This window comes from Lolium rigidum, chromosome 3 (genome assembly GCF_022539505.1).
Source record: "Lolium rigidum isolate FL_2022 chromosome 3, APGP_CSIRO_Lrig_0.1, whole genome shotgun sequence".
In the NCBI taxonomy this organism is placed as follows: Eukaryota; Viridiplantae; Streptophyta; class Magnoliopsida; order Poales; family Poaceae; genus Lolium; species Lolium rigidum.
This window is the reverse complement of record NC_061510.1, coordinates 230,021,583-230,033,584: the sequence shown is the minus strand read 5'-3', so window position 1 is coordinate 230,033,584 and position 12,002 is coordinate 230,021,583.

Here is a 12,002-nt window from a genome sequence, read left to right as displayed (position 1 = left end):
TCTAGTGAACTGTGGACCTCGATCCATTCTTTTACATCGAATACAATCTACTCCAATACTCGTTCTACTGTCTCTGCAAACATCATGATCCACACTATACATCTAATCCTTTGTTACAGCAAGCCGGTGAGATTGACAACCTCACTGTTACGTTGGGACAAAGTACTTTGGTTGTGTTGTGCAGGTTCCACGTTGGCGCCGGAATCCCAGGTGTTGCGCCGCACTACGCTTCGCCACCATCAACCTTCAACGTGCTTCTTGGCTCCTACTGGTTCGATAAACCTTGGTTTCTTACGGAGGGAAAACTTGCCGCTGTACGCATCATACCTTCCGCTTGGGGTTCCCAACGGGCACGTCGACTGCGTGCTAGCATCAAGGCTTTTTTCTGGCGCCATTGCCGGGGAGATCAAGACACGCTGCAAGGGGAGTCTCCACTTTAAATCTCTTTACTTTGTTTTTGTCTTGCTTTATTTTATTCAGTAATTTGTTTGCTGCATTATATCAAAACACAAAAAAATTAGTTGCTAGCTTTACTTTATTTACTGTCTTGTTTGCAATCTCCATATTAAAAACACAAAAAAATTAGTTACTTGCATTTACTTTATTTGTTTTTTGTTTATTTCATCATGTTTCCTCCTAAGTTCACTCTAAAAGATGTACCGGTAGGCCGAGGGTCTATCCTTGGGAAATATAATATAGAAGATTTTTTCACTCATATTAGTACGGTTGAAGATTTTGAAGATAGACACTTGGTAGAACTTGCTCCTACTTATGAAATTGTTGTTGCTTCTTTAGTACACGCGTTAGAAGCTAGATTTGTTAATCTCAATCCCGTGATTCAACATATGTTTCTTACACTCAGTGATATGGAAGAAGGAGAAAAGAAAGATTTTGTATTAGAAACCCTTCTTAAAGAATTTGGGGGTATAGCAAGAGAAGCTAGAAAAGTTTTTATTAAATATAATATGCTTGGCTCTTTTACCAACTTCGCTAGTATCCTTGGAAAGATGGAAAAATATAGACAAAAGTACACTAATCAAGTTAATTATGAGGGGGATATTAAAACATCAATACCTTGCAAGCTCTTAGGAATGTGCGAGGCACTAGAAAATAACTATGCTTGGCTTGTCCCTGAAAATTTATTTGATGAAAATAGCAAGCCTAAGACTAATGAAAAGGGAGCCTCTGAAACTTACATAGATAAGATACAATGCATAGTTGAGAAAACTCCGAACCCCGTTGTTGATGCTTCCTCTCTTGATAATACTTGATACACACTTTCTGCGCCTAGCTGAAAGGCGTTAAAGAAAAGCGCTTATGGGAGACAACTCATGATTTTACTTCTGCACTTTTATTTTATATTTGAGTCTTGGAAGTTGTTACTAGTGTAGCAACCTCTCCTTATCTTAATTTTGTTGCATTGTTGTGCCAATTAAAGTCTTTGATAGTAAGGTTCATACTAGATTTGGATTACTGCGCAGAAACAGATTTCTTGCTGTCACGAATCTGGGCTGAATTCTCTGTAGGTAACTCAGAAAATTCTGCCAATTTACGTGAGTGATCCTCAGATATGTACGCAACTTTCATTCAATTTTAGCATTTTCATTTGAGCAAATCTGGTGCCTCATAAAAATTCATCTTTACGGACTGTTCTGTTTTGACAGATTCTGCCTTTTATTTCGCATTGCCTGTTTTGCTATGCTTGATGGATTTCTTTGTTCCATTAACTTTCAGTAGCTTTGTGCAATGTCCAGAAGTGTTAAGAATGATTATGTCACCTCTGAAAATGTGAATTTTTATTGTGCACTAACCCTCTAATGAGTTGTTTTGAGTTTGGTGTGGATGAAGTTTTCAAGGATCAAGAGAGGAGGATGATACAATATGATCAAGGAGAGTGAAAGCTCTAAGCTTGGGGATGCCCCGGTGGTTCATCCCTGCATATTTCAAGAAGACTCAAGCATCTAAGCTTGGGGATGCCCAAGGCATCCCCTTCTTCATCGACAACATTATCAGGTTCCTCTAGTGAAACTATATTTTTATTCCGTCACATCTTATGTACTTTGCTTGGAGCATCTGTTTGTTTTTTGTTTTTTGTTTTGTTTGAATAAAATGGATCCTAGCATTCATTGTGTGGGAGAGAGACACGCTCCGCTGTTGCATATGGACAAATATGTCCTTTGGCTTTACTCATAATGTTCATGGCGAAGGATAAACTGCTTCGTTAATTGTTATATGGTTGGAAACGGGAAATGATACATGTGGTAATTGGTAGAATGTCTTGGATAATTTGATACTTGGCAATTGTTATAGATCATGTTTAAGCTCTTGCATCATATACTTTGCACCTATTAGTGAAGAAATACATAGAGCTTGTTGAAATTTGGTTTGCATGATTGGTCTCTCTAAAGTCTAGATATTTTCTACTAAGGGTTGAGCAACAAGGATGACAGTGTAGAGTCTTATAATGCTTGCAATATGTTTTTATGTGAGTTTTGCTGTACAGGTTCATTCTTGTGTTTGCTTCAAATTACCTTGCTAGCCTAAGCCTTGTATTGAGAAGGATTACTTCTCGTGCATCAAAATCCTTGAGCCAATAACTATGCCATTTGTGTCCACCATACCTACCTACTACATGGTATTTCTCCGCCATTCCAAAGTAAATTGCTTGAGTGCTACCTTTAAATTTCTATCCTTTGTCTTTGCAATATATAGCTCATGGGACAAATAGCCTAAAAGCTATTGTGGTATTGAATATGTACTTATGTATTTTATTTCTTATTAAGTTGCTTGCTGTGCGATAAACATGTTCCTGGGGACGCCATCAACTACTCTCTGTTGAATATCATGTGAGTTGCTATGCATGTTCGTCTTGTCTGAAGTAAGGGAGATTCACCATGAGTTGAATGGTTTGAGCATGCATATTGTTAGAGAAGAACATTGGGCCGCTAACTAAAGCCATGATCCATGGTGGAAGTTTCAGTTTTGGACAACAATCCTCAATCTCTTATGAGAAAATTATTCGTTGTTGAATGCTTAAGCATTAAAGAGGAGTCCATTATCTGTTGTCTATGTTGTCCCGGTATGGATGTCTAAGTTGAGAATAATCAAAAGCGAGAAATCCAATGCGAGCTTTCTCCTTAGACCTTTGTACAGGCGGCACAGAGGTACCCCTTTGTGTTACTTGGTTAAAACATATGTATTGCGGTGATAATCCAGGTAATCCGAGCTGATTAGGACAAGGTGCGGGCACTATTGGTATACTATGCATGAGGCTTGCAACTTGTAGGATATAATTTACATAACACATATGCTTTATTACTACCGTTGACAAAATTGTTTCTTGTTTTCAAAACAAAAGCTCTAGCACAAATATAGCAATCGATGCTTCCCTCTTTGAAGGGCCTTTCTTCTACCTTTATGTTGAGTCAGTTTACCTATTTCCTCCCACCTCAAGAAGCAAACACTTGTGTTAACTGTGCATTGATTCTTACATACTTGCATATTTGCATTCATCATATTACTTTATGTTGACAACTATCCATGAGATATACATGTTACAAGTTGAAATCAACCGCTGAAACTTAATCTTCCTTTGTGTTGCTTCAACACCTTTACTATGAATTTATTGCTTTATGAGTTAACTCTTATGCAAGAATTATTGATGCTTGTCTTGAAAGTACTATTCATGAAAAGTCTTTGCTATATGATTCAGTTGTTTACTCATTGTCTTTACCATTGCTTTGGATCGCTGCATTCATTACATATGCTTACAATAGAATTGATCAAGATTATGATGGCATGTCACTTCAGAAATTATCTTTGTTATCATTTACCTACTCGGGACGAGTAGGAACTAAGCTTGGGGATGCTGATACGTCTCCAACGTATCGATAATTTCTTATGTTCCATGTTACTTTATTGATGATACCTACATGTTTTATGCATACTTTATGTCATATTTATGCATTTTCCGGCACTAACCTATTAACAAGATGCCGAAGAGCCGATTCTTGTTTTCTCGCTGTTTTTGGTTTCAGAAATCCTAGTAAGGAAATATTCTCGGAATTGGATGAAATCAACGCCCAGGATCTTATTTTTCCACGAAGCTTCCAGAACACCGGGGGAGATACGAAGTGGGGCGACGAGGTGACGCCACACTAGGGCGGCGCGGCCCAAGCACTGGACGCGCCGGCCTGTTGTGTGGGCCCCTCGTGGCGCCCCCTGACCTACCCTTCCGCCTACTTAAGCCTTCGTCGAGAATAACTCCAGTACCGAGAGCCACGATATGGAAAACCTTCCAGAGACGCCGCCGCCGCCAATCCCATCTCGGGGGATTCAGGAGATCGCCTCCGGCACCCTGCCGGAGAGGGGAATCATCTCCCGGAGGACTCTACACCGCCATGGTTGCCTCCGGAGTGATGTGTGAGTAGTTCACCCCTAGACTATGGGTCCATAGCAGTAGCTAGATGGTTGTCTTCTCCTCATTGTGCTATCATTGTCGGATCTTGTGAGCTGCCTAACATGATCAAGATCATCTATCTGTAATACTATATGTTGTGTTTGTTGGGATCCAATGAATAGTGAATGCTATGTTATGTTGATTATCAATCTACCATGTGTTGTTTATGATCTTGCATGCTCTCCGTTGCTAGTAGAGGCTCTGGCCAAGTTTTTGCTTGTAACTCCAAGAGGGAGTATTTATGCTCGATAGTGGGTTCATGCCTCCATTAAATCTGGAACAGTGACAGAAAGTTCTAAGGTTGTGGATGTGCTATTGCCACTAGGGATAAAACATCAATGCTATGTCTAAGGATATATTTATTGATTACATTACGAACCATACTTAATGCAATTGTCTGTTGTTTGCAACTTAATACTGGAGGGGGTTCGGATGATAACCTGAAGGTGGACTTTTTAGTCATAGATGCATGCTGGATAGCGGTCTATGTACTTTGTCGTAATGCCCAATTAAATCTCACACTACTCATCATAACATGTATGTGCATTGTCATGCCCTCTCTATTTGTCAATTTCCCAACTGTAATTTGTTCACCCAACATGCTTATTCTTATGGGAGAGACACCTCTAGTGAACTGTGGACCCCGGTCCATTCTTTTACATCGAATACAATCTACTGCAATACTCGTTCTACTGTTCTCTGCAAACATCATCATCCACACTATACATCTAATCCTTTGTTACAGCAAGCCGGTGACATTGACAAACTCACTGTTACGTTGGGACAAAGTACTTTGGTTGTGTTGTGCAGGTTCCACGTTGGCACCGGAATCCCTGGTGTTGCGCCGCACTATACTTCGCCGCCATCAACCTTCAACGTGCTTCTTGGCTCCTACTGGTTCGATAAACTTTGGTTTCTTACTGAGGGAAAACTTGCCGCTGTACGCATCATACCTTCCGCTTGGGGTTCCCAACGGGCATGTCGACTGCGTGCTAGCATCAGTCTACCATGTAAATCTTAGGGATTTAGACGTAATTTCCTGTTTATTTTGTGTCCTGCTGTAAAGTGCGCTCTGATGCGTATTGGAAATCTGGGTACTTCAGGATCGTTCGGTTGTCCCTCTAAAAAACACCTCTCTCATTCTTGGCCTTTCTCGCTCGCTCGCACCCCCTGCGCACCGACAACCCTGCACAACAGTCAACATCACCAGAAAAAGGATAGACACCATAAATAAGTGGAGCCCCGTGACTGCTCTCGCTTCGTCTCCTCCCGTGTGATCCCTCTTCCTCCGACTCCCGACCTTGCGGAAAAGAAAAATAAAATGAAAGAGTTGCACTGGACGGGCAAACACATGTGCTGCCTAGTAATAATAATAATAATAACGTAAAAAAATCGACCTACGAGGGTTCTGCCCAGTACTACGGATCAATATCAGAAAATGCAACTACGGGGTTCGATTTTGGCCTGCTAATATAAAATTAAATAATGAAAAACCATTTACATGACATTATTTTTTGGGTTTCAAACATGGAAATTTCTGAAACCTCTTAAAAAATTCATTTTAGAGTGACTAAGAATGATGCAGGCTTCCCTTTTCATTTTCATGTCTTAAACTTGTTTAAATATTGGTCAAACCTAGCTAAGATTTGACCAAAAGATTCAAACGGGCATAAGATAAAAAAAACATAAAAATGAAAAACAAAAGCATATAGTCTTCTTATGTCATATAGTAAGCATTCAAGTTGATAAACAAGGTCTAGACATACTCAAACCAGAAAAATCATGTATATATCTATCCCTAACCCTAAACTCTATCTTATGAAGTCAAGCATGCATGAAGAGAAGTGGTTTTTGGTTTCAAACATGGAAATTTCAAGAACCCTCGCAAGATTTACATTTTGGAGTGACTAAGAAGGATATATAATTAATTTTTATATTCATGATTTACATTGGTTTAAACCATGGTCAAACCTAGGATTTGACCAAGATTCAAATGGGCATAAGAATTTTAAAAAAATCAAAAAATGAAAATCAAGGCACATAGTCTTCTTATGTCATATTGTAAGCATTCTCAATTAAGTTGATTTTAGAGTGACTAAGAAGGATGCAGGCTTCCCTTTTCATTTTCATGTTTTAAACTTGTTTAAATCTTGGTCAAACCTAGGATTTGACCAAAAGATTCAAATGGGCATCAAATTTCAGAAAAAATCAAAAGAATGAAAAAACAAAGGACATAGCATTCTTATATGTCATATATATATAGTAAGCATTCAAGTTGATAAACAAGATCTAGACATATTCAAACCAGAAAATCATGTATATATCTACCCCTAACCCTAAACTCTGTATTATGAAGTCAAGCATGCATGAAGAGAAGTGGTTTTTGGTTTCAAACATGCAAATTTCAAGAACCCTCCCAAGATTTACATTTTGGAGTGACTAAGAAGGATAGATGCTTAATTTTTATATTCATGATTTAAATTTGTTAAAACCATGGTCAAACCTAGGATTTGACCAAGATTCAAATGGGCATAAGAATTTAAAAAAAAAACAAAAAATGAAAAACCAAGGCACATAGTCTTCTTATGTCATATAGTAAGCATTCAACTAAGTTGATAAACAAGGTCTAGACATATTCAAACCAGGAAAATCATGTATCTACCCCCTAACCCTAGCTAAACTATGTCTTAAGTCAAGCATGCATGTAGAGAAGTCATTTTGGGTTTCAAACATGGAAATTTCAAGAACATCCCAAAAGCTTCATTTTAGAGTGACTAAGAAGGATCCATGATTACCTTTTCATTTTCATGTTTTAAACTTGTTTAAATCTTGGTCAAACCTAGGATTTGACCAAGATTCAAATGGACACAAAATTTTAAAAAATCAGAAAAATGAAAACCAAAGTACATAGTCTTCTTATGTCATATCGTAAGCATTCAAGTTCATAAACAAGGTCTAGACATATTCAAACCATACAAAATCATGTATTGTCAACACTCGGATTTTTAAGTCTGAATGCCTATTATGTCATACATCGCAATCCTAGGAATATTGTTGTTGCGAGGCATAATAGTTAAGTATCACATTCATCATGCATTACAAACCATAATGTCTTACAATTGGAATCACATCATCCATATTACACGAATAGTTGATCTATTGATAAACGAAAAACATAAGTTCATAGCGGAAGCGTAAGATACAAGGACTCTCTAGTCCACAGGCCAACGCTTGACATTGGAAGACTCCTAGTTGTCGTAGGCGTCCTGCTGATCATCTCCTTGTTCATCTTCATACTCTGGCCATTTGAATAGCCAGGGACAAAGCCGTGAGTACTTCAGGTACTCGCAAACTAATACTAGTGTAAGTGCTAGACAATTCTGGTAAGGTTCGCTAAGCTCTAGTATATTTGCATAAAGTCAAATTTAGTTCACAAGTATTTGAGAAAAGCCTTATTCAAGTGCTAACTAACTCAAGTGGGAACATTAGTGTCATTCCCACCATTCAAGTGGTGATTTCAATTCAATTCACCACTTCACAATTCAGTTCACCATCATTTTCAAGAATTTGACATCGGACACTGTATGGCCTTTCCAACCGTCCGTAACCGTGAACGCGGCTATTCGAATAGATTTACACTCTGCAGAGGTTGCACACTTGTGCCACAACATTTGATTTCATCCGTCGGGATTACCCCGAATCATCGTAACACAGTACGCGGATCATCAACCATAACCTTTCACTTACAAATCCTAGTATGAGCACCTCTCCCCATGAGCTTGGCCTCCCGAGTGAAGACCAAGCTGTCAACCCGGGAACTGCACAGGGCTTGGCCGTACAATTCACCTCAATTCACATCATTTCTCAACAACGGAGGCAGCCTCAAGCATAACCCCTATGATATGTGTTCAGAGGGAACCCATACTAAGATGCATAAACTTCCAGTTAAGCCCTACACATAATCAGGTATTGTGGGGGTACTCAATATTGGAAAGGTATCGCATTCAAACCAATATCAGTTTTATCAAAAATCACCATCTTCTCTTGGTCATATTCACCTTCAAAATTCATTCAATGGAATGCTTCATCATTCCAAGGTTTCAAAATTCAGTTCAAGTCACATTGTTCCCATCTAGAGTAGTCAAGTTTTAAATAATTAGCACTAGCTCTAATCATGAGGGGTGCTATCTTGCTTTGCTAGTTTGAGACTAACTTTACTACTCCAGTAACCATCTTTAACTTAGACCAAAGTTAACTATAAAAGTAACTCTTTGAGAAAACAAGTAAAAACTTGTAATGTAGAAACTTGGGATAGGCTTATGGTAAGAAAGGTAAGATTAGAGTGCCTTGCCCCAAAGAGCTTTGAACTTTGCAAGAATATTAGCTTGCCTTGGTAGTTCTCAAAGTTCTCCTCCTCTTCTTCGTGGTAGCAACCTTCTTCCTCCGGGTATTCTCCGGTGCTAGCGTCTATATTTAAATACGAGTATAATCACTCACTAATTCAATGGCTATACCATACATCACATATATTCACACAAACTATTCTAAGCACACAATGAATACAATTTGGGTGCATTGGTGGTGTTGTTTAAGAAGAAATAATTTCTTCTTATTTCATATGTAAATGATAGTTTCCATAGGGTTCTTGAGAAATAATTTCCTCTCATTGAAATCTTCTTAAGATTTAATTTCTCCAACAATCATACATGAACTTATGTTGACCTAAGTCAACCATTCATTATCATCATTTGAGAAAATGATTTAAATGAGGTAGACCACCTCATACTATTTAATAACTCTACAAATGATTTAAATCTCCAAGTATTTCATATAAGAGTGTTTGACCAGGGGTTCAAACATCACATGAATTCATTTGGGACAAGATTTAAATGAAGTAAAATACTTCATATGATTTACATAATAGTTTTGGACAATATCACTTAATTAAACTAGCCCTATTGTACATTAATTAAACTAGGGCATGATCATGCAAAGTGACCACACCATTTTCTTGCAGAAACAATTAGTGTAAGTCAAACGTGAGCTATTGGAGTTGGAATTAACTTAATATCTATTTTGGTTGATTTTTAATAATTATTTGAATATGAAAAAGTCCCTGCCTTCTTTTTATCATTTTATTTCTACGGTAGATCTTGAAGTGGGACCAGTGGCATATTGTAGAACTTTTCCATAGCTTTCCAACAATATTAGATTTGCTAAATTTGGCCAAGCCAAACAGGTTCTAGGAATTTTCAAAGTTGGGTTCAGTATTGGATTTGAATTGAAATTATTTAAACGAAATTTAAATAAAAGGGCCGGCGGGAAACTCTAACGGGCCAGGTTTTCAAATTAACGGCCTGCTCAGCCCAACAGCGCATCCAGTGCGAGTGGGCTGCCTGACAGCGTAGGTCCCGCATGTCAGTGGCTCTTCAAACCCGAAACGGTATGGATCAAAGCGGTGCGTTGGATCAGATTCAAATCGGACGGGCGAGGTTCATCGTCTTCTCCGACGAGAACCCGCGTCTCTGGCGGCGAACCTAGGGGTCGGCGAGCTAACCGTGGGTCCGGCGATGGTTGGCAGTATGCTCGGGGAAGGTGTAGTCGACGGCGAAGCTTCTGGTACCGGCAGCGGCTCCTGGAACGGCTCCAATCGACGGCGAGCTTCCGCGGCGTCTGGCGGCAGTGATGCTTCGATTGGGCAGCGTCCGTGGCTAATGTCGACGGTGGAGTGGCTTTGGCGGTCGAGTGAGGAGAGGGGAATGTGATGGTGTGCTCATATCGACGAGGGGTGGTCTCCTTTTATAGGCGAGCGAGGGTGCTGCGGGGCAGTGGCAAGGTCGACCATGGCGCGGAGATTCCAGCGGGCTAGCGAGCTAGGCGAGGGCGCGGGATCGTTCTGCGTATCCAGGCGATGCCAATGGCGGCGACAGCACGGTCGGGCGGCGTTGGATGGCGACGCATTGCTTCCATGTCTGGCGGCGGCGTCTAAGGAATTTTCTTCGTCGTCTCCGGCGGCGGCGGTCCAGGGTCGGGTCGAGCGCGTGTCTGGCGGGTCTGAGGTGTCACGGCGATGCTCGACGAGGTGCTGGAGGGGCCAGAGCTTGCTCGAGCTGGTGGAACGGCGCGTGGCCAGGGTTGCCTGCGGCGTGTCCACGCGTGACGCGAGCGGCATCACTGCGCGTTCTGGGCGCGCGTTCTCCGGCGAGTGGCTGCATTCTCCTCGACCGTGGCCGTTGCTAGGCGATGCAGTAGGTAAAGGTGGTGAGCTTTGGCGCCAGGGCCAGTGGTGGAGATGAATGGGAGAGGAAGGAGAAGAACATGGCCGACATGGTTCGGCATGGCCATGTCTTGGTCTCCCTAGGGTTCTTCCTAGGGTTACTATGTGGCATTAAGGGAGAGAGGGAACCAGGGGACCAAGTAGAGGGGTTTAGGGCAGGTTAGGGTAGTGTAGATCACTATTTGACATAGTGTCAAATAGTTCCATATTTGGAATTTGTAATTTTTGTCCAAATTTGAGTGAGTTCAAATGGTTGCACAAATTGAAATGTGTGTGTTTAGTTAAGTTGTAAATGACCAGAGAAGATGAGAGGTGGTGGTGGAATTTTCAAATTCAAAGAAATGCATATTTGGCTAAGTGTGAGATTGTTCCACTTAATAAAAAGCTGCAACTTTACATGAGCATAGCATCTGATCCAAAGTGAATTTGGCATGGTGATCTTTACAAAAGTTGTTCACCTTGATGTGCTCTTGGATGAGGTGCAAAGAGTTGTCAAAGTTTAGTTTGAAAATTTTGAATTGCAAGGAAGTGGTGATCAGACTAAAAATGGCAGATTTGACCATTATCATATGTGATCCAAATTTGAGTTTGAAATTCATTTGATTTGTGTTTCTTTGATTCCAAAAGTTGTAATAAGTGTTTAGTAACATTATCCAACTAATGGTGAAGACCAAAATGGTCTAGGGTCAAAATTTATAAAAATGGCATAAGCCATATGTGAGGGTTTTAGGGATTTTCTTTTATTTGATTTCTTTCTCTTTTTGATTTATTTGGTTTGTGATCTTCACATGATCACATTGAGGTTTTAGGGTTTAGCACATACACATAATAACAATCATTATGGCATATCACTCAAATGCACAAGTCCTATGCATGGCACTATATGCAATTTAAAAGTTTTTGTTGGTTTGAAATTTTGCTCTCTGGAATTCTTCTAACTTTCTTTTTATTGAAACTTGGGATGTTACATGTATCTACCCCTAATCCTAAACTCTGTCTTATGAAGTCAAGCATGAAGAGAAGTGGTTTTGGGTTTCAAACATGGTAATTTAAAAAACCTCCCAAAAACTTCATTTTAGAGTGACTAACAAGGATACAAGCTTCCCTTTTCATTTTCATGTTTTAAACTTGTTTAAATCTTGGTCAAACCTAGGATTAGACCAAAAGATTCAAATGGGCATAAAAATTCAGAAAAAAGTCAAAAGAATGGAAAAACAAAGGACATAGCATTCTTATGTCATATATATAGTAAGCATTCAAGTTGAT